This window comes from Canis aureus, chromosome 17 (assembly GCF_053574225.1).
Source record: "Canis aureus isolate CA01 chromosome 17, VMU_Caureus_v.1.0, whole genome shotgun sequence".
NCBI lineage: Eukaryota > Metazoa > Chordata > Mammalia > Carnivora > Canidae > Canis > Canis aureus.
In genome coordinates, this window is record NC_135627.1 from 25,983,616 (window position 1) to 26,008,713 (window position 25,098).

Genomic DNA, 25,098 nt, shown 5'->3' on the forward strand with positions numbered 1-25,098 from the left:
AGTAAGTCAAAAGTAGATAAAAAGACAGATGAACATATATGAAGCAACTACTAATCATAAAACCTGGAATAATAATAAAGATAAATAATAATAATAAATAATAAATAATAATAAAATAATAAATAATAATAAATAAATAATAATAAAGATATATAGTTTGGAAAAACAAAATGAATCATCTTGATTTATGTTTTACATGTATACATACAACAAATGTAGGATACACATTATTTCCAAACACATTTATAAAAAATTCTCTATGAAATCACTAAGCAGATATAAGCAAATACAAAATAATTATGACAAAGATGATATTTTCTCCAAAGGAAACAAGACAATATAATTACAAATAAATAATAAATAAATATTATTTTAAAAATTTCCAACATGTGAAAATAGAAAAAAAAAAAACTGATTTAATATAGTTCATCAGTAGAAGAGTTTATCAGAATCAATATTACAAAATCTTTAAAATCACATTAACGGCAGCCAATATACTAAATATCAAATCTTTTCAAATGGAAAAACAATAGTACATAAATATTAATTTTTGCTTTAACTGCATTCATATGTACCAAAAGATCTGTAAGTGATGGCCTAGATATTCAAGCTGCTAATAAATAAAATTTTAGAATATATTCAAAGTGAATCAAAAGTAATAAATATTACACACCATGTAAGAAATTTATAATGTAGGAAACAAAGATATAGTGGATTCACTAAAGAAGAGGAAGAGGAAGGAAACGGAAGAAGAAAAAGGGAGGGAAGGTTAAGAGGAAGGAGGGAGAGTGGAAGAAGAGGAAGGAGAAAAAGAAGAAGGAGAAAACAACAACTGACAAAATAAACATCTCTAGAAAAATTAATCAAGGAAGAAGAGGAAGTATAAGTAATTATATAGGGCATGAGATAATTGCTTAGCAAGACACATACCGTAAAGAATTTAAAAATTAATAAAGACTACTATAGTAATCTATATCTAATACATTTGAAAAAAGTGGACAATTCCCTAGAAAAATCATAAATGACAAGCATTTAAAGAAAATTTAAATAATTGAATATACCTAACAGCATTAAGTAATATAAGCACTTTTTGAAACCACTTACACACACACATGTGCGTGTGCACATGCACACACTCACCTATGAAGTTATGCTCACTACTTTAAATGATAGAACTAAGAGGAAATTCCTATATTACATTAATTTTCAAGGAAAGGAGAGAGAAATGTATTTTAAAATTTTGACAGGAAATCTGATCTAGGATGTGCTATTTTCACTTGAACATAAACATAGAGAAATTCAAAGAATATTAAGAGAAAAAAGAACAAAAAGAACAAGTAAGGGTTTATAGCCAAGAAACATGTTAGGGAGTGTGGGTGATGTAGGGACAGGTAGGTTTTTGGTGAGTAGAAAATCACTACGAGGAGATATGGAGACATCAGAGGAAGGAGTAATTCTTACTAGACTGAACAAACAGGATCCTTACTGAGGGCAGATCACAGTAATCGATATCAAGGGTGGGTAATGAGGAATTTGATTAGATATTGAGAGTAATCATCTATCAAGAGTAGGAGGACTCTGTCTAAACTGATTTAGCAGGATTCATGCTAAAACTGGACTTTAAAAGGACAGGGAAGCCTAAAATGGAGGCCTAGGTGGGAAAGGGGCTCAGAGAAGCCTGGTATGAAACTTGTTCAAGAAGGGAGTCTTTGGGGATGCCTAGGTGGTTCAGTGGTTGAGCATCTGCCTTTGGCTCAGGACATGATTCCAGGGTCGTGAGATCGAGTCCTGTATTGGGCTCCCTACAGAAAGCCTGCTTCTCCCTCTGCCTCTGTCTTTCTATCTGTGTCTCTCATGAATAAATACATTAAATCTTAAAAAAAAAAAAAAGGAGTCCTTGTCAGTAGTCATTGTCTAGAAGGACAAACACTCTTGGAGACAGAATTTGAATAAGAATCAATATCTATTCTTAACAAATTTAAAATAAAGTTTATTAGCTTTTTTTTTTTTTTTTTCTAACCATGCCCGACTGGCTTGTTCAATTGGAGAAGGGCATGTGGAGTTAACAGTGTGAGGACAGTTGGGACCTGAGGTCGGGGAAGAACAGATCCTCCTCCCCATACATGCCCACTGTCCCCAAATAAAAAATAACCAACTATGGGAGAGCAGCTGAGACAGTGACTGAGGTTGGGGAAGGGAACAGGGAACCCAGGGGCATCAGAAAAGACCATGAATAATGAAGACATAACAGAAAGTGAAATGATATAAATTCAAATGGCTAATTTATTTTTTTTAAAGATTCCATTTATTTATTTATTTATTTATGATAAAGAAAGAGAATGAGAACATGATTGAGGGAAGGGGGAGAGAGAGAGGGAGAAGCAGACTCCCTGCAGAGCAGGAAGTCTGATGTGGTGCTTGATCCCAGGATCCTGAGGTCATGACTTGAGCCAAAGGCAGACACTTAACTGAGCCACCCAGGAGATCCTGGCTTATGTATTTAAAGCTAAAATTGTGTCGAGGACCTTTATTAACATTCTTTCCTTGGGATATTTTACTGATATGCTAACCAGTGAATAAATGAAAATGGAGCAAATAAGAGATAGAAGACTTCAAATAAAAATAAAATGATTGCTATAGCTTTAAGCAATCTTTTGTAATTCATAAAGGAAGTAATATAGAAAAGTTTTAAAATATTTACAGGGATCCCTGGGTGGCGCAGCGATTTGGCGCCTGCCTTCGGCCCAGGGCGTGATCCCGGAGACCCGGGATCGAATCCCACGTCGGGCTCCCGGTGCATGGAGCCTGCTTCTCTCTCTGCCTGTGTCTCTGTCTCTGTCTCTCTCTCTCTCTCTCTGTGACTATCATAAATAAATAAAAAAATTAAAAAATAAATAAAAAAATAAAATAAATAAAATAAAATATTTACAAATTACCTAATAAGGTTGTTTAGCAAGTTCCCAAATACTAGATTAATGTATTATAGGCAGCATGAAAATAATGCTATTTATCTTCTTCACACTTCTTCAAACTATTGTTAAGATCACCCAGATGAGCTGCATATCAACTGATACATTTTTAAAATAATTATTTGCCTAAATATAAATATGAAGAAAAAAATTTTAAACTTTATATATACTCTATATGTCCCAAAAATAGATATATTTTTAGAACTATATAATTTATAAAATTATAAATATAATTATGAGAACTACTATATTTTAATGTTGGGAAATAATTTTGTTTTATAATAAAATTTCTATCAGTGAATCTAATTACAAAGCAAATTGTTCTCATGAAAATTGATGTAAATATGAATGTTGATTCAAAGTAAACTCTGTGCCAATAAAATATTGATGTTGTCTTTAATGTAACTCTTAAAATAACCAGAACCACCATTCCCCTAATGTACATTCAAAGCACAAGTCCCCAGATTTAAATAAATTGAGTTTGGTTTGCTTCATGTGCCCTAAGTGTGATGTAAGTCATTAACAGGTTGAGGTCAAACATCAAATTATGTGCTCGACAGCAAATCTCTGCTGGCAAGAACAAAGTTTAGAAGCTTAAACATGTGTGGAATTGAAAAGATAAGTTTTTCCCTGAAGATACATCTTTCAGGATGAATAAAAATATTTGAATAATTTGCTAGAAATATATTGCTATAGCTTTAAGCAAATACTACAAAGCTGCCTCCATTTAGATATGCCAAAAAGTGCCAGGTAACAAATTATTATTTCAAGTATTATAAATGTAGAATCCATGCACTGTGCACTTGTTGTGTGTACATATGGGTGCCCACTCACATACACATGTATTTAAATATACATAGATGCATATGTGTGTGTGTCTGTGTGTGTATAAATGAAATTTAAGGGGAAGGACTTAATCTAAGTATACATTAACTGCTTCTATATTTCCTCCTCAAAGGAGATTTTTCTGAGTTTTTCAGAGAGGAAAATGATAAGTAGGTACATTCTTAAAGATTCAATAATATTTTACCTATTACAGTAAGACTCATCCTGATACCATTCTGTGTTTAAAATAGTTGAACTTGATGTCTGATTGATCCTATTAAGATGTAAATACTCTGTTTAGCACAATGATACAATCAACAGTAAATTTCTAAAAAGAAAAGAGGAAAGAAGAAAGAAAAGAAAGAGAAAGAAGAAAGAAAGAAAGAAAGAAAGAAAGAAAGAAAGAAAGAAAGAAAGAAAGGAAGAAAGAAAGAAAGATGGTCAAGACTAGTTGAAGAGAAGAGAAATACACCCCACAGAATGACTGGCAGATCAAAGACCAAAAATTGAACATAGAATAGCCACAGGCAATACTTTGATTATTTAATAGTCACTTCTTAAATTTTTAACTTTCCTGTAGACAGAAAACCAAACTCCTATAAGAACCCAATTTCTAAGAATTTAACACCTGATTAGATTCTGCATAGCATTAGAAAATGTAAGGGAGCGGTGCCTGGGTGGTGAAGTCAGTTAAGCATCTGACTCTTGGTTTCAGCTCAGGTCTTAATCTCTGGTTGTGAGATCAAGCCCAGTGAGGGGCTCGGCAGTCAGTGCAGAGTCTGCTTAAGACTCTCTCTTCTTTGTGGCCCCCACTTCCCTCTATTCCTCTTTTTCTCAAATAAATATTTAATTAAAAAAAAAGAAGAAGCAGCAAGAGATTTTGTTAAGTATTAAAAAAAGTGAAACTATAACAATAGACACAACCATGCTTTTAAACATAATAGATGTGTGCATCTGTAATGATCAGGTACTAGGCTAGGCAGTAGACACACAAGAATAAAAAAATCAAAGTGAGCTCCAGAATCTCATAAGGCTTATGTAAAGTTTTTTTTTTTTTTAAGCCATTATAAAAGGATATACTCTTGAATATATTTGAGGACTGGAGATAAGGCCAGTGTGACTAGAGCCTTATAAATGAACACTTCAACTAATTTGTGTGACTTCGGCAAAAATGTGTTTAAATTTCACTAAACAACCTTTCCTTTTTGCCAGAAGGAAAGTGGACAGGTATGGAAAGAGTGAGCATTAGATAAAGGTCATAAGAAAAGTAAAAAATGTAATACATATGCGATCATGTATTGCAAACAAAAATACAAAGATGAGTGACATTATTTGAATGTTTCTTCAGCTCTTTCATATATTTCAAACTCAGGATAAAATATGCCCTTACTGTACACAAGGATAAAAAATAAATATCAGTTTATTTTATGTAAGATTTTATTTGTAAGAACACAGAATTACATGAAAAGATGCAAAGCATATTGATGAGTTACAACAGCAGTCTGTAATCAGGGGGAGTAGAACAAGGCATTATTACTTTCCATCATACAATCTCCTTATTTGTAAATAATAATTTGACATTAACAATAATTTTAAATCGGTGTAGTTCAACTCACCTTTCCATGCACTGCTATGTGTGTTTCCCCAATGCAGTGGTGTTTGGAGGTAGAGCCTTTAGGATGTAATTGGATTGGGATGTAATCATGGGGTGGATCCCCCATGATGGGATTGGTGCCCATATAAGAGGATGAAGAAACCAGGGTTCTCTGTGGGCCAGGTTAGGATAAGTGAGAAGATGGCCTGCCTATAAGCCAGAAAGCATGCTTCCTTTCCAGAACTCCATCATACCAGTACTCTGACTTCCAGCTAATTTTTGGTATTTTATTACAGCAGCCCAAGCCAACTAATATGTGCCAAAGGCAGAATTTTAAATATATGTTTTTGGACTTGTGACGTGAATAGTGCATTGCCATTGAATTTATCTGGGATTTTTAGTTCAATGTATAAGAGCTATCTACTGAATGCTAACCTTAAATAACAAAACCATATAAATATGTTCATTATATCAGAATATTATCTACCATTCTGTTACTCTGCAGTCTACAGTAAAATTAAAACTTATCTTCAGAACCAGGACACCATCCTCTCATTCTTTCTCACTTAGGCTCCCATAAGACTATCCATCTTCTTGCTTTCTTTTCTTAGCCTATCTTTCTCTAAGTCATTTTCTAAACCATGGTAAATGATCATTCTTAAATACTCATCTGATAAAAATGCTTCCCTGCACAAAATTCTCAAAGAGCTTATCATTAGCTGCAAGATAAAATCCACCCTTCCTTGATCAGGCTATAGCTATTTATCTTTTATCTTTTCTGTTTAACTCTTGGAAAATATAAATATAACTAATTTATATAACATATTTATATACATACATCTAGTTATGTATATATGTTCATATATATGTTCATGATATATGAATGTATATATATGTTCATATATATATGTTCATGTATATATACTTTTATATTCCATCTCTGCATTGCAGCCATGTAAAATAATTCAAAAGTCCTCCTACCATCTCTTAAGAATTTATATATTCTTTTCCTTTTCACAGGTTTCCTGGATTCTTTTTTTCTTTCTCTCCACTCTAATATGACTAATATATTACTTCAATATTACTCATAGGTAAGATTTATTTCTTTTGCCCTTTGGGACAACTGTATAGGGACTTGTAAGATGCTACTAAAATTATTCATTTGATTATAACTCCAATATAGTATGAAATTCTGAAAGAAAATACTATTACTCATGTTTGAAATATTGATTTTAACAGAAAGTTTAATAACTGCCTATATATTTCATATTTTAATACTTAAGGAAATAAAATTTAAAGAACTAAATCAAGGAAAATATTTTATTTAAATGAAGTAAAAATAAAATATCTCAAGTAATTCTAAAACATAAATGTGTAAAGCAAGGCTTTTTTAATTTTAATTGCAATGCCTGGTACCAAGCTGTTCCTAAACTTGAGTGAACAAATAGTTCAATGGTTAATAGAACCAGTTTGGACATACGTAAAATGTTTTTCAAACATTTTGCTTTCAAAATTAAGTAAAGTAGCATCTGAAGTGATTCGACTCTAATCCATTTTCCCCTTTTGTACTGCAAAAACAAAACAAAACAAAAAAACAAAAAACAAAAGCAAAACTTCTATGTGTTTGATTTTATACATTTTCTACTCATTTGGAATGCCTGGGTGGCTCAGCTATTGAGCCTCTGCCTTGGCTTGGGTCGTGATCCCGGTGGGGTTCTGGGATCCGGTGCCATGTCAAGCTCCCTGCATGGAGCCTTCTTCTCCCTCTGCCTATGTCTCTGCCTCTCCCTCTGTGTCTCTCATGAATAAATAAATAAAATCTTTAAAAACAACAATAAATAAATTTTCTCTTCATTTAAATGAAAGGTAAGTAGTCTTTCTTGATAGTGTCATTCAAGTAATAGCTTACATTTCTAGCAGATTATGGATGATTTCTTGTAATTTGGATATTATCACCACATTTGTCTATAAGGGAGTCCGTTATTCGATAGAACAGAGTACCATTTTGCTTTGAGAGGTGTGGGTAAATTTGTAATGTTTTGGTAGCATTTTAGAATACAAGAATAAATAAGCTTAGTACAAATTTAAAGGCAGCGAGTGTGTAAAGAAGCCATATATATCCATGACATTTAGTTACAAATACAGGACTTGCCAAAGGAAAAAATGCATCCAATGTAGTTTAATAACAGAATTTTTATTTTAAATAGTGAACCGTAAATAAACTAAATGGTTGCAACTTAATGACTGACTTCAAGTAGATTTCAGACTAGAATTACTAACACAATTACCAAGTGATGAATAAATTAACTAAACTAGAATGATTCCCATTAGTCAACTACCTGAATCAGTATGTTGCCTTGTAATAACTAGTTAGGAACTGAAGATTACTTAAGAGTAAAAATAAATATTTTTACTTCAGATGATCTGCTGAGATTTGAAAATATGACTTGGGTAGAATTCAGATACTAATATGATTATTCGAATAATTCTTGGGTTGCACATGCACTCCAGGGAAGCAACACTGTGTTTAAGCAGGTAATTTTTTTCACCTCTACCTGCACATCAGAGAGTTGACATTTGAAGGTGAGAGAAAGAAAGCAACTTTACAAGGTAGGGCTTTGGGGAAATAGAGCAGAGTCTTCCAGCTAAAACTGATTAGAAAACACTCTTTTTACCTCTAAATCCATGGAGGCCTATGAAATACTTTACTCCAGAGCTACAGAAATAACATCTTGTTCTTCATAAGCAAGGGCATTTGATTTTTCTCCTTCTAAGAAAACCAATAGAGGCTTGACGACTCTAAAAAGTTCTGCTATACACAGATTTCTTTTTATAGCTGTTATGAACATGTTCAACAATAACAGTGTAAGAACAATACCTAAGTTAGGGCAGCTGGGGATGATTTGCTTTGTACTTTAACTATTGGACTTTAAGTGTCCATTAGAGAAAGCAATAACTTGTCCTATTCAGTACATAAACTTTGCTATTTCAAAGAATAATCAAATTAGCCTAATGTAAGTGAAGTCTAAAGTCAGACAGCAAATCAGAAAATATACAAAGTACCAAAGGAGGACAAGAATTTGTATCCAGGAACAGACAAAACAAAGTCCTGATGATTTGGCAATAAAAAGATTACTGATACTGATCTTAGGAGGGGATGGGAGTCAATTACAGTCAATTACATTTTAGTCATATAAAATATTATTTTTATTTTGCTATAAGCCTCTGTATATACATGAAAATCTTATTTTTTGCAAACAAATAGAGAAAGTGATAGGACTGCAGTGTGTAATATCTTTTTTGTTCTTCCCAAGTCACAACTGATAAAACACAATTGAGCATTGGTAAAGAAAGATATTAGAACCAAGTAGATCAAACATTTTTTATTTCAAGTCCGCTGTCTAAAGAGAATGGTTTAGAGATGCAAAATGCTTTATTAAATAGTACCATTAGTGATTATCCATATTTTCTTTTGCCTGTCTTTATGCAAGTCACGGCTCACCTTTGCTATAAATTTATACAAAGACTAATTGGAATCAGCAATAGCCCCAGGTGTCTATACGGTTACATAGGAAACATAAGACAAGCAACTAAAAAAACAGCATAGAATTTAATTAGTGGATAAGAGATTACAAATATTTTATGAATCAGTCTATCCTGGGAAAGGCAACCAGAAATATTTAATAGGATAAAAAGGCATTTGACTTAAGCTTTGAATTAAATCTAGGATTTCAAGCACTGAAATGAGGAAGGGGCAAATAAAAATCAGAGTAGAACACTGAGAATTGGAGATATTTCTATAAAAGGAACTTAGGAACAAGAGAGGCTTAGCATTTTATACCCACACTTGGTCCACATTCAATAAGCTAGAGGATATTAGTGACATTACAGCACAACTGATTTATATTATCATACCTCAAGTAAAGAAAACGTAATTGAGCGATGGCCTGAAGAATCCATGATTGATGCACAGAATATAGTGCAAGTTCAACTGAAATCTGGTTGAGTTGAAATAGGGCAGTGAAAAGAAACTGAATAGACAGATGTAAGAAATGCAGATGAGGGCATAATTCATAATATTTGGCCACTTATTAAAAGTGGGTCAAAGAAGAGAACTTGAATGTAAAGATGGGACAAAGATGACTGAATTTTGAGTCAAGTTGCCTGGGCACTAACATAGAGAAGAAAGTTGTATCTGGGGTATAGGGTGATTTTATGGTTAGGAAATATTTGGTTCTTATTTGTAGCTAGGTGCCCAGCATATGCTAGAATATGCTTATAAATAAATGAAGTATAATATAATATCTAGTTGCAGAATAATATAACATTGAAGGTATTATTAACACAGTTATTCTTATTTATTTTAAATATTTTGATTTAGTGAAAAATATCAGCAGAAATATAAGGATATGCTTTCCTCAATGACAATGAGAAAACATGTCCCTACTATGTAGATGATTATTTATGTAGAAGTATATCTATAAATTGTAAGTCCATTGTTGATCAACTAATAAGATATAAAATATAATTAGAAATAACATACAATGGAAAAATGAAAAAGACTTTTTAAGTGAGGGTTTTATTTTAAAAGTATTTGAATAAGTTAAGATTTGAGCTGTTTTGAAAATATGTATATTTATATAAAAAATATAAGTGGAAGAGTCAGAGAAGGATTTCAAAAAGGGTTTGGCAAACTGATCTTTTCTAGAACAGCTGTTTCCAAAACTGTGAGATGGTCAGAATTACTTGGAATAATATTTAGAATTACAGATTCCCTGATGCTAAACCAGATGTACTGAGTAACAATCTCTAGTATTGGGTAAAACAGGATCAAGTGGATCTTACTTGGGTTGGTGGACTCTGAGCAATGACTGGGAACATTTTGTTTTGTTTTAAATTTCAGGAATAAATTTCAAACTGGGTAAGAAAATTGTAAAAATTTTCTTTCATAAAGATAGTTCTGATTAAACTGTGTGATTTACAAAGAAGTGGATGGAAAACAACCAGTTAGAAGACTATTACAATTGTGTAGTTGAATTACAGTGAATAACTTACACTTAGCTATTGAAATCATAACTGAAAGAAAAATATGGCAAACAGTTTGATTTTAAAATAGCAAGTTAAGATGCCTAATCAGGTCAGGAGGAAGTGAAAGACTCAAGTATGACTTCTGGGTGAAATGTTATTTCCATTCTGTTAGGAAACGCAGTCTCAATAGCACAGTCTTTCAGCCTCCACTTGACCATATAAGAATGGGTCTCAGGCCTGGAACACATCCACACTAAGAAATGAGGAGCCCAAACACCCTGTGCCATGCTTTTTGTCTTCTATGGGAATATCTTCTTTCCCTTTTCTAGGCTCAATGACTGTTCTTTTGTTTCTGCTTAAAGTGCGTACATCATATGACATCTGGCCAACTCTGCTGCTGGTCCCTTCTTCTACTGCATGACAGAGTGCATTGGGCAAATTGCTTTGCCATCAGCAGCCAGGAGAGACCCGCTGGTCATGAAGGACCAGCATACACTACTGAAACTGATTTTGTGCCTCTTCTCTATGTAAGTGAAGTGTTGCTTGACTCTGGTGTGTCTTCCTTGACAACTCTGATACCATGATGCAATGGGTAGAAGAGTTTCCTCTTTTGGGATTGATTACTGGCACACAGTGCTCTATACCCTTGTGATTGTTAACTGGTGCATGTTACTATGCTCTTCATATTCTGCATCAGGGCAATGGGAAGAAATTATAGTTCAAGTTTGTAGTAATATAATAATGAGTAATGATCTGAACATACTTATTGCAGAATGCATGTGGAAATTCCACTTGGTCTTAAAAGAAAGTTATCAAAAGCTTAGGGTAAGGGCAGGGCAGCTTAGCTAAAAGATATAGGAGGTGAAGGAGTATGTAAAAGAAAAATGATAGTTTCATAAAGAAAATAAAATGATGTGAGGATTATCTCTTTTCCATTTTATAAATCTGTCTCATAGGTAATATGCTCATCAAGCATATGTTCTAAGGATGGAAATAGGCAATAAACCATTTAAAATGAAAAATTTAAATAAAAGTAGCAGTAAATGCTATGTATGCTATGAAGGAAGTAAACAGGCTGAAGAAATAATAACTTTAGGGTTATCAGTGGAAGATTTTCTTTAGTGCAGATATTTCAGCTGAAATATGTACATTGTGAAGTGCCTGTGAAACAGCTTTCTAGGCTAAAAAAAAATTAAAATAACAGGCACAAATGTCTACAGATAAGAGGTCTGGGTGTGTCTGGAGAAGAGAATGTAGCCCTCTTATATATATATATAATGAACAATGGGATTCTGATTATATTTACAATCAAATAAACTACCAACAGTGGAAAACAGGAAACAGAAGAAGGAATGACTCTCTGACCACTCCACTTTTAATGAGGTGTCACTTCTGTTTTCAGATAATAGAAATATCAGACTTCATAAAATAATACTTACTGACAAAACTGATTGACAAAAACATGTGACACACAAATGCAGGTGTCCTGTAGAGAGTCTATTAGGTTAATTTGGATTTTAGGCTTCCCTGTGTGTGTGTGTGTGTGTGTGTGTGTGTGTTTATCCAGATGTTTGTTAAACTTCTTAGTTCACATGTTACTTTGCTGTCACTCAAAGTGTAGATACAGCAGGGAGCAGACCAGAGCTTAGAGTTATGGCAGAATAATAGAGATGGAATAAAAAAGGAGAGACAAATAATCGGGCAAATTAAAAGCCAATTGAGAAATAAACCAGGAGAGTATGGTGTCAGTAAAGTCAAAACAAAAGTGTTCTAACACAGGAACTTTCAATTAGCATACAAAAAAGTTAATTCTCATTAAGAATTTTGAAAAGATTTGGGGATCCCTGGGTGGCTCAGTGGTTTAGCATCTGCCTTCGGCCCAGGTTGTGATCCTGGAGTCCCGGGGTTGAGTGCCTGTTGGGCTCCCTGCATGGAACCTGCTTCTCCCTCTGCCTGTGTCTCTGCCTCTCTCTTTTTCTTTGTGTGTCTCTCATGAAAAAATAAATAAAATCTTAAAAAAAAAAGAATTTTGAAAAGATCTGTTTTAGTTGAGTATAACAGACGATTGACAAGATAATCAGATGACAGAGTGGAAGATAAAATTTTAGAAAAGTTTTCTTGGTCAGAATTTTTTGTGAAAGGAAGCAGAACAATTACACAGCTGTGGTGGGGGATGGGATCAGGAGGGTGTTTTGATATATGGGAGATGAGAGAGATTTACATCTGAATATGAATTATAATGTAGCTTAGATGAATTCTTATAAATAGGATACGGAAGTAACATTCAAGGAATTAATCCTTGAGAAGATCAAACAGAACCTGATTCCCAGAGCACAAAAAGAACAGATTGTACTTTAATAAAACCAGGAGTAAACAGGAGTTATTCATCCATTTAGAGAATTTAGAGAAAATGGTAATACATGTAGGAATTGTAACTTAAAAATTACAGATTAAATGAGAAGTTTGAAATTTAAGAGCAGTTTCCTAACATTTACTGTATTTCCCAAACTTTTGTGAGTTGAAGTGTGGTGCCATATGGACAATATTAAGATCAACATGAAGCTGTACAATAGTACATTCTATTTACAAGGGAAGTAATATGGAACTGTTGGGGAGTGTTAAATGCATATTTGAGGCTTGTTGTGGTCATAATTTTATGGTAATGTAAATTACTCTTGGGTGATTTTCATTCAGTAATATTGAACTATTTAGGTGAAAACATGAATTAGTTTTGTTCTGTCTGTAGTTGTCTTTTTATTATTGTGAACTGTATTGTTTGGGGATTTTCTTTCCTCAGGCATATATGATAGAAATAAGATAGAGGAGTGCCTCGGTGGTGCAGTCGGTTAAGTGTTGGACCCTTGGTTTAAGCTCTGGTCATGATCTCTGTGTCGTGAGATCCAGCCCTGCTTTGGGCTCTGTGCCGAGTGCACAGTCTGCTTCAGATTCTCTCTTCCTCTTCCTCTGCCCCTCCGGCTCATACTCTTTCTCTCTCAAATAAATAAATAAACCTTTAAAAAAAACAAAAACAAAGAAACTGAAGCAAGAATAAGATAGGTGTGTACCTTTTACAGTGATTATAGGGTAGTTTTATTGCCCATAATCTAATTCGGAGAAAAGAGAAACTTACTGTGAAGTAGAAAAAAATTTAAATGTGGTGGCATCAGTAAACAGGACACCACCACGTGGTTAAAGAATCTTTTAGGGCAAATGAGCAGGAAAAAATATGAAGTGGTAAGCAAAAAAAAAAAGTGGAGTGGTTGAAATCAGCTTATCATATATAATTCAGTAAGTAATAACAGAATGTTCAGGATATGACTGTTAAAGTGGTACAATAAAGGGCAATGGAGGAACAAATTCTCTGTGTTTGTGAGTGTGTGTGTGTGTGTGTGTACTGGGTAAATAATCTACAGACATATGATATTTATGGATCATCTGAAATCATAACATCATGGTAAAATAAGTAATAAGAAAACATAATAATAGCTATTAATTCAGGTGGTAAGGACTTTAATAAGTTAAGAGATGTGATTAAAAAATCAGTAACTGAAAGCAGTGAGGAATGGTAATAGCGTAGACAAATGAAGTCCTCTTTAATGGAGCTCAAGCTTATAAACTAGAAGTATGTATAGTGTTTTGGGTGCAGCAAAAGAGAACAGGATGGTTCCATTTCTTAAACCTGAGCAGTGAGAAACCAGAGTGATAAAATATTCTCTGCTTGTGACAGCTATATGTGATACAGTTTTTATGACAACAGGGTTCAAAATAAGGCATAAATTAAAGGATCACTAAGGAAATGTCTGAAGACATGAAGAATCCTGTAAATAGTAAGTACGGTATTATACAGGGTGTCGTTTGGATTAGGAATTACACAGTAATACTGGATGAAAATCTTAGTCATCAAGGTTGGTATGGGAGTACTGAGTATTTATTTATTTGTTTTTGTCTTTATTTATTTTGTTGTTTATTTATTTTGAGAGAATGAGAGTACGAGCAGCGGAGAGGAGCAGAGGTAGAGGGACAAACAGACTCTGTGCTAAGAATAGAGCACAATTCAGGGTTTCATCTCAGGACACCGAAATCACCATGACTCTGAGATCAGGATTTTAGCTGAAATCAAGATTCAGATGCTTAACTGAGCCAGCTAGGCACCTCTATTTTTTTTGTTTGTTTGTTTTTAAGTGTCAATGCACTATAGTTAACATTACTGTACTCTACAGTTAATATTGCAATACATTGTGGTTTAGCAGATCTCTAGAATTTATTCATCTTGTATATTGAAACTTTATGTCCACTGTGTGTGTTTGTCTATGCGTAATGTGTATAATTATTGGCACATTTGGACAAATTATTAACCTCTTTTAGTCTAACAACTAATGTTATAGAACTAGAAAAAATGGAAAATCAAAGTTCCATAAACTTATTTTCCAAATTAAATTTTAAATTTAATTTTCTTATAGGAACGGAAAATGACTACAAAAAGCCCTCTCTGAAAAGAGAGAAAATTAATCAAGAGCCGCTGTTGCTAAATGATTTACATGTTAATGAATTTAATAAAATATTTATGAATCAGATTCAAAAGTCAAACAGATTCAGACTAGAAGTCATACAAGCCAATTAACTAATTAAGAAATATCACTCCAAGGATGCCTGGGTGGCTCAGTGGTTGAGCATTGGCCTTCGGCTCAGATTGTGATCCTGGGGTCCTGGAATTGAGTCCAACATCGGTCTCCCTTCAGGGATCCTGCCTCTCTCTCTGCCTATGTTTCTGTGTCTCTCATGAATAAATAAATAATACATAAATAAATAAATAATCTTAAAAATATCATTCCAGAATAAGTTTTATAATGTGTCAAATGCTTTTAATGTCAAAATGATCCTACACAGAAAGATTATAACCAGAGTTACAGATAATATTAATTTTATGTCTTACATAACCAAATATTTATAAAGGAGAAGAAAAGTGGCTTATGTGTTTAATAGAAACAGATATTCAATTTGAAAGAAATTCAGAGATCTTTAAAAAGAAATAAGAATTAGAACATATTGAGGAAAGGACAGGCCCAGTTCCTAAGTCAAATATATCCAGAAAATAATTTAAAAGTTAAGTTCATTGAGGCAGAAGTATGTTTTTCTTCCCTATCTTTCCTCCATGTTCCATATAAGAATATAAAGGTGGGGCCTTCAATTATATATTCAACTTTATATTCTGAAATTTTACTCTGCCCACAGTACAAACACGAATTGCCAGGCCCTCTCAATTTCAATATAAAACAAAACAAAACAAAACAAAACAAAAAACACAATTTGTAAAATCAAATTTGTTTTCCCATTGTGTTATTTTTTTTAATGCCTCAGCAATGAGGATGAATTAGACACAGGATACAGCACATACATTTTAAATGAACATATTTTGAATTTGATTTAGTGAACGACCTTTGTCCTTCAATAATTCATATAATTCTTCAATTCAAAATCTTTCCAAAAAGGAGTTTCAAATTATAGTTTTCCATATTCTACTTCATAGATTTGGATAATCCCTCAAGAAGCAAGCTTATGAATTGTTATCAAAAAGTCTGTAATATAGATTATTTATCATTGAAGAAGTTTCACAACTTTATTTAAATGTTCTATTTCTCTACTTTTTGCATATTAGTCTGCATGTTTTGTATGCTAATTCAGTTACACATTGTTCATTTGCAATTATTTCCCTTTTTTATTTCTCATGATTAAGCATATATGCCTGTTTAGAAGTTAAATGCTTTACAGATAGATGATGTCAAGTGTTCAGTTGCAGATACTTAACACCATCACACCAGTATACTCATTCAGTCACACATAGTTATATTAGTTATAATCGTAGAGATTAAAAATTACTTAAAACGAACTAAAAAGTAGGTTACCCTCCCACACTCCCAAAATGGTCATTATCTCAAATAACAAGTTGTATAGAAACAGCTCCAGTTCAAGATGTGATAATTAAGAGACAGAGGGAACTCATTTTTTCATTATTTTGCTGTGCAATTCTCAACATGTTGATAGATTATGTCTTTAGTATTTTGACATGTCTATTCTGGGCATAAACAGTAAAAATATGAAAATATCCAAAAAATAAGTGGGAAGAGAGATATTTATAGTATGTAGCACTTTTTATTATCAAGGAAATAAATTTTTTTAGTGACTTCCCAGACTTTCTTTCAGTTCTCATTAACCAGAATTGGGCTACTTCTGCTGGAACAAACAAACAAAAATAGCAAGGGAATAAGATAATCACTGTTGTCCTGAACAAATAATTTTATACCCTTTAAACTAGAGAGAGTGTCATTCCCTAAACACATGGCCATTAATGATGAAATTTTAAACAAAATTGGAGCTATGTCAGAAAGGACAGAATAGAAGGATAGAATAGGAAAACAGACCATGTTCATTTATTAAAAAATAAATTGTGTTTAAAATAGAAAACAAAACAAGGCACTATTTTGGTTTGAATGATGTAACTCTGTTTTCCAGTTACCCCAGTTGAATTTACAATTTACGATCCAGGAAACATTGTCCAATCACAGTTCACAGGAGTTCAGTGTGACGTTTGTTGTCCAATTTTTCATATCTCTGCACCTACTGAATTCTAAATTGGAGCAAATGGTGAAAAGCCTTCTACATTTTTACCAAACCTAGGATTGAAATCGTAATGACATTTACTTCCTAGCTACGCATATTTGAAAGTTTAGAAATAGAAATGTCTTCCTCAAGGAAAAGGAGAGCCTATTAAAGTTACCTCACTACTTGATGGCAGAAAATGAATAGGAAAATCACTTTAACTTAATCATCGTCAAGTACCATTAATGATCAAGCAGGTAAGAAAACTCATTGATGTTAAGAAGAGCATGTGCTATTTTTAGAAAGCACACTCATTGTGAAGATGTGGACAAGTTGCTCTTATGTTCCCAACATTTTTATCAATCAGATCTGTCACTTTACTTCTGTGAGGAGTCCATGAGTGAGCACATTGGTACGTGTTGCCAAAAAATATTACTAGGACATTGCTCCATCCTGAGAGGTGAAGTAGAAGGTCTTTATGTAATCATGAAAACAAAGTAGTGTAATTCATCATTATAAATAGTCTTAGTTTTGAATTCTGTTGTCAACCACTTACTTGAATTTAATTTCATCTTGCTTCCAATGTGTTCCCAATATTGCCACTATTCTTCTACTTTTTTTGACTTATGATTGCTGTTTATCAACAGTGCTATCGAACTATAATTAAAATATATAAGTTTTTCTGTTTTGACATACATATAAAACCAGAAAATTATCACCATAATCAAGGTAATGTATATATTCATTATTCCCCAAAGCTAGGATTTATATTTGATATTCTCTAATTTTCTTATCTTCACATGTCATTTATTTTCTACCATAAATACTGCAAGTTAACTCATTAATGTTAAATGTTTCAAATTTTATATTGAGTGTCATAACTGGGTTTTTTTGTTTTTTATTTTTTTATTTTTTTCATAACTGGGTTTTTTGTTTGTTATTTCACTAAGTAGGCTTCACTCCCAGCATGGAGCCCAATAATGAGCTTGAATTCATGAACCTGGGATGAAGACCCTGATCTGAGATCAAGAGTGAGATGCATAACTAACTGAGCCATCCAGCATCCCAGTATCAGAACTCTCTTGAAAGGGATACCAACCCAATGTACAGTAGCCATTCATTTACTAAGTATACAATAAACAAAGGCAACTGATCATTGTTATTCGTGGTAGTATGGTTCTATAAAATCACCATAAACAGTGAATTAGAGAATATTGAACTGCTTCTGAAATATTCCAGATATATATAAATAATATATTATATGTTATATATATATCATTATATTCTTAAATCATAAAACAGTGCATCCTCACAAAGTCCATTTTCTTTAAGAAAAGAAAAATGAGGTTCAAATGTAAGTGACTTTCCTGAGACCACCCTGCTAGCAGGTGTCAGAGTTGGTTCTCAAATCCAACCCAACCATTCACAGAGCCAAATTTCTTGCACTACACTGCACTGCTCCATATCAACTCCATTTTTTGGTCATCTCTGTGAGAGCTGAAAGAAGAAGGTAAAGCTTAGCCTTGTTTGACCTCAACTAGGAACATCTACATAAAGTGGTACAAATGTTTCATGTTCTGTGCATGTCTGCAAATGACTGCCAAAGCACAATGAATATTGATTTTTGGGTTACAAATAAATATCATAGTGACTAGGCAAATACACAAATATGGAATTCACAAATAAGAGAGACTACCTGTATTGAGGAGTCTATGACATGGCCACTAATTAAAAAAAAAAAATGTTGCAATGGAAATGGCCACAATCCATGGCACCAGTACTTTTTAGACACATCTATTCTCTTACTCTTTATTTTTAGGATAATTACATAGAATTCCTTAGTGTATTATAGTTATCCATACTGAACATTAGCTTGTCACACATTGAGATTGACATTCCTGAGACCAAACCCATTGATTAGCACAGTATCTAGCCTAGTCCCTGCCTCTGCCCTATACTGTAACTACAGATGAAGTCCATAAAATATGCAGGTTGATGGTCAAGATAATGATTACGACATTATTTTATGAAAAAACTGCAGCTAACATCATATTCAATGGTTAAAGATTGAAATATTTCTTACAAAAGTTAGACAAAAGAATGCTATTTCACTCCAGGTACTCAAAACTATATCAGAAGTTGTAAAATTCTTAGAGAAAATATAGGAGTAACCTTCATGGCCTTGCATTTGGCAATGGAATTTTCACATGTGATATCCAAAACACGGGCAACAAAAGAAAAATAGAAAAAGTGGGATTCATCAAAATAAAAGACTTGTACATCAAGGACATTAGCTAAGAAAGTAAAAAAGATAACTTATAGAGCGAAAGAAAATATTGCAAGTTACATCTGAGAATAGTGTAGAATGTATAGCGAACTATCACAACTCAACAACAAAAAAGCTAAACCACCCAATTTTTAAAAAATGAACAAAGGTGTTGAATAGAACCTTCTCCAAAGAAGATATTCAAATGTCAATCAAATACATGGAAAGATGTTCAATCCTATTAGTCATTAAGTAAATGGAAATCAAAACCACAATGAGATATCACTTCACTCACACTAGGATTGTATAATTTTTTTAAAGTATTCGTGAGGACATGGAGGATTTGGAACACTCTTACATTGCTGATAGGAATGTATTATCATTTAGTCACTATTGAAAACATTCTGTCATTTTCTCAAAAAATTATATATAGAATTATCACATGACTCAGGGACTCCACCCTTAGGAATATACCCAAATAAATATATCTACATTTAAGGTCATAATAGTGGTATTGACAATAGCCATACAGCATTAGAACTATTAATCTTGCAGTCCAACTTAAGTACCTCAGTTGAGGAATTAAGTCTCAGAGACATTAACTTATTCAAACCAACACACTAGTAAAAATAAGAAAAAAAAAAAGAAATGCCAGTTTAGTCTCTATTTTTTTGCTAAACACAAAGCAAGTAAATTGCAGCTACAGTCTAATATTGGGGGGGATAAAGAGTACCAAGAACTCTCCATATTCTTACTATGGCAACAGCAATCCATCAAGATAAGGCTTTTAAAAATAGAACAGAAGAGGTGTAAGAAAACCACTAAATCCTCACCCATTTTAGAAGAAGAAGAGGGAGGAGGCATTGTCATCGACATTTTAGGGGTACTATGTTTCCTGAAATGTTGATTTCCTCCCCAATATAGCAGTAAGAACAGTGCTTCATTGTTGTCTTCCTGACACAAATAGAAGAGATCTTCTAGGCAAAAATTTTGGGAAACCAAAGGTGCCCATAAGAACCATAAGGAAACATTAATTTTCCCACTTCATATCAGTGTGGGTAAAAGGTGTTAAAGACGCTCTTTTCATTTCAGAGAAGGAAAAAATGAAATCTCAGAAAGAGGGAAGATCACAAAAAGAAGCTGACCCTGGAACTGTCACAACTTATATCACATATTTGAGTGAAGGTATATGATTTTGTGGTTGATCAAATGAACACCATGGAAAGTAATGTAGTTGAGTTGTATTATAATACCCTAAATAAAGACATTTCTCAACAGGTGAGAGTTTGTAGCAAGAGGCCAGTAATAAGGGCTATTATTGCCCACCGGAGGCAAAGTTGGAAAGCTGGAGAGATAGAAGAGGTTGGATCAGCACCAAGTCTTCCACATCAGCAAACTGGGAAGTTGGATAGCTTCAGAAACCCCATATATGCATCCCATGAGAAGGACAACATTGGGATGATTATTACTCAGAAAATATGTGCAGTTAATATCAGCTAGGAAAGTCTAATCTAACCACAAATTAGAAGGAAGCTGCATCCTCACAAGCCTTGCAATAAAAAAAGATGTGTGTCCAGAAGAAGTAGTGCCAGAAGATGTAATAAAGAAGAATTTTAAATTTCTTGAGCCAAAGTTTAATCTGCATTGGATAAGAGCAAAATTTTTAATGTGATATATAATTGAAGATTTATACTGTACTAGAATTAGTTTTAATGGCCATAAGTGGCTGGAAAACAACATGCCAAGAGCATATTCTAGTTTAGAGCATCTTAGTTATCTATTGCTACATAACAAACTATCAATTTAGCAACTTAAAACAACAATGAGTTATTTACTTATTTATTTTTTATTTTCCCTGGGTCAGCAATTAAGGAACTGTTTATCTGAGTAATTCTAGCAGTGTGCCTCAGAGTTTGCAGCCAAGATTTTGGTTGGGCTTATTCTCAAATAAGAGAATATTTGAAACTTTGGCTGAGGCTAGCAGATAGTCTGAGATTATAAATAGGGTTTGAAGACTATTACTTAGAATAGAGAAAACTCTTAGGCATATAGAGAAATGAGGTTGATCAAATATTTATATTGTATTATAAAATTATGTTAATTATGAAAAAAATGGAGTAGAAATAAGGAAGGAAATTATTTCAGTTCTCTGATTCAATATTATCTTCTGCAGTTTCTATTTCCTGAATTAATTTTTCAGCTACCAAAGCTGTTCAAATTACCATATTAATATATGGAAATTATTTTATTTTATTTCATAAATTATAGGAAAAAATATGCATTAAGTGGTCAAAGAAATGTTTCCATGGATCCTTTCAAAAGAATTCTGAATGGAATATACAAAACACAAGATGAAACATTTTGATTAGTACAAGTCCCATTTGCTTAAGCTTTTAAAAATAACAGCTATAACTATTGACAATGCTTAGCTTAATGTCTCAAACACAGTTTTCTCCCATATTTTCACAAATATTCCAAATACCAATCATTTGCATAAATTCTTAATAATTACATTCTCTTTTCAAAACTCTAAACACTAAATGGATAAAAATTATAACTTACCTTAGCTTTGAGTAGTTAAGCGTTTTGCTCCTTTAGTGTTGCCCAAAACTTATTAGTCATCAAGATTGAGGTAGGAGTAGGCTTATGGTGAGTGGCTGTCAAGGGATGAAAATAGGAATGTCTAGGGATGCCTGGGTGGCTCAGATATTGAATGTCTGCCTTTGGCTCAGGTCATGATCCTGGGATCCTGAGATCGAGTTCCTCATCAGGCTCCTAGCAGGGAGCCTGCTTCTGCCTTTGCCTATGTCTCTGCCTCTCTCTGTGTGTCTCTCATGAATAAATAAATAAAATCTTTAAAAAAAAAGGAAAAAAAAGAAAATAGGTATGACTAGACACAGATTTTAAAAGCAAGTTCTCTTTGAATTTTCTTTCCCACCACCTGATAAGCATTTTGTTTGATTTACCATGGCATTAGCAGCAGTAAAATGGGTGATATCAAACAGAACTATTTGGAAGCATTTATTTCCAACTCAAAACAGAGCTTTATATTGTCTTTGTCATAAATCTACATATTCTCTTCCAGATGACTAATTGCAAAGTAGAACTTGCTTTGATATCTGATGGCAGGAGGACAGTATGCTACCATCCTTCTGTGGAAATTCCATACGAATATACACAACTTATCCCTTGGTCAGATCTTGTGCATAATAATGAAGAAACACATGATCAAGTACTGCAAACCGATTAGAAGAAAAAAAATGAACATATTGAATGAGGACTCATGATAAAACAACTTAGCAAAAATGTACCTTACCACTAAGAACCACTGGTATCAATGTGGACAATATCATAGAACTCTAAAGAAATTGGATTCTCCAAAAGACAGATGATATTGAGGTTTTCAGGAATCAGAAAGATGTTATCTTGTGTCTCATTGGCCATTTGAGCAAATGCAATTGAGTATATTCACTAATATGTTACATAGCAAAATAATAATAAAATGTCTTTTCATGAAAACAAAAGAACTACCCATCTTTATTTTCCCAAAAATCTAGCATTTTACCAATAATTTTTTTAAATTTTAATTTATATCTGGTAGTGTATCTTGCACATAAGGCAATTACCCAAGGGGCAACACAGAAAAATGCAAACCACTAAAATATGTCTTATTAAATGTTGTATTTTTTTATGGTGGTAAGAATTAACATGAGAATTAACATCTACCCTTTTTAACAAACTTTTCAGTACACAAAACATTGTTAACCACAAGCACAATGTTGTACAGCAGATCTCTAGAACCTGTCCATCTTGCATAACTCAAACTTTAGCAACTTCCTTTCCTCCTCTTCCCCGCCCCTAGTAACCACCATTGTACTCTCTGTTTCTATGAGCTTTACTATTTTAGATACTTCACATAAATGAAATCACGTGATATTTGACTGGCTGATTTCACTTAGTATAATGTCCTCTATGTTAATCATATCATTGCATGGGGCAAGATCTCTCTCTCTCTCTCTCTTTTAAGGTTGAATAATATTTCATTGCATGTATATACCACATTTTCTTTCTTTTCAGTTTGGTTAAGATAAAATTAACTGATAACATTAGTTATATGTTAAAAAATAGTTATGTATTAGCTTAAGGTGTATCACATATGATTTGATATATGTGTATATTGCAAAGTAATCAATTTTTTAGTTTACATCTATAATTATAGTCACCATGCTGTATATCATATCCTAAGAACTCATCTTATAAATGTAAGTTTGTGCCTTTGACAACCTTCACACATTCCCCCAACCCCACCTCTGGCAACCACCAATTCTGTTTCAATGACTTTGGTAATTTTTAGATTCCACATAATAATGGGATCAAATGGTATTTGACTTATTTCACTTAGTATAATATTCCCAAGGTCCATCTGTATTGTTGCAAGTGGCAGAATTTCCTTCTTTTTTATGGCTAAATAATATTTTTTTCAATAAAATATATTTCATATCTTCTTTATGCATTCATCTGCTGATGGGCACTTAGGTTGTTTCCAGGCCTTGGCTATTGTGAATAATGCTGCAACAAACATGGGGGTGCAGATAACTCTTCAAGAACTTGACCTCAGTTCCTTTGCATATATAACTTGATATAGAATTGCTAGATCATATGGTAGCTTCCTTTTTTAATTTTGGGGGAATCTTCATATTGTTTTCATGTGGCTGTACCAATTTACATTGCCACCAGCAGTGAATGAGAGTTCTAATTTCTTCATGTCCTTGCCAACAGTTGTTGTTTTTCGATTATTGGCTCTAAAGGGTTTGTATGTGTATGTTTGTTTTGATAATAGTTATTCCAACAGGTGTGAGGAGATAGCTCATGGTGGTTTTGATTTTCATTTCACTGATTACTAGTAATGTTGAGCATCTTTTCATGTACCTATTCACCAGTTGTATGTCTTCTTTGGAAAAATATCTATTCAAGATATCATCTAATGGGCACATAACCCGAATACTTTGTTTACAGAGAATAATAGGGAAATTGATAGTAATGTAACCATTGTTTTGGTTTTCCCAAAAACCAGAAAGTATTAAAAATAACAAATTGTTTCTGAATTAAACAACTAGAGACAGAATAGAATTATTGAAGGATATTAGGTAAGTTGTTATTTTTTTAAGATTTTATTTATTTATTTATTTATTATGTATTTATGTATTTATGTATTTATGTATTTATTTATTTATTTATTTATTTATGAGAGACACAGAGAGAGAGGCAGAGATCCAGGCAGAGGGAGAAGCAGGCTCCATGCAGGGAGCCTGACATGGGACTCGATTCCGGTACTCCAGGATCACACCCTAAGCCAAAGGCAAATCTTTGAGCCATCTAGGCTTCTCAAGTTGTTATTTTCTTATGAGCAGACTTGCACTGCTCATATAACTGCAAAAAAAAAAAAAAAAGATAAACCCCCCCAGAAAAACTCTCTTTATACACACACACATATATATTTATATATAAATACATATATATATTTAATTCCTACCTACAGTGTGTGTATATATATATATACACTGTAGGTATGTGTGTGTGTGTGTGTGTGTGTGTATATATATATATATATATATATATATATATATACAAGAGAGAGAGAGATTGAGAGAGTTTGCTATGAGTATAGATAAATACAACAGAGTGGCTATCTCTTTAACTGGAGGGTAGAAATTGGCTTGCCTCTTGCTGCTATAATTTATTTTGATAGTATAAAGAACACAAGAAACCTTTTAAAGTGTACTTCCTATGTTTTCCTTGAGACTTATGAAAGTAACTGA

The 25,098-nt window shown here is 33.1% G+C and overlaps 1 pseudogene; it reads left to right on the forward strand.

Annotated features, from left to right (window-relative positions):
* Window positions 1-22,246: 22,246 nt before the first annotated feature.
* On the forward strand, window positions 22,247-22,671 carry LOC144287481 (large ribosomal subunit protein mL42-like; annotated as a pseudogene).
* Window positions 22,672-25,098: the final 2,427 nt, after the last annotated feature.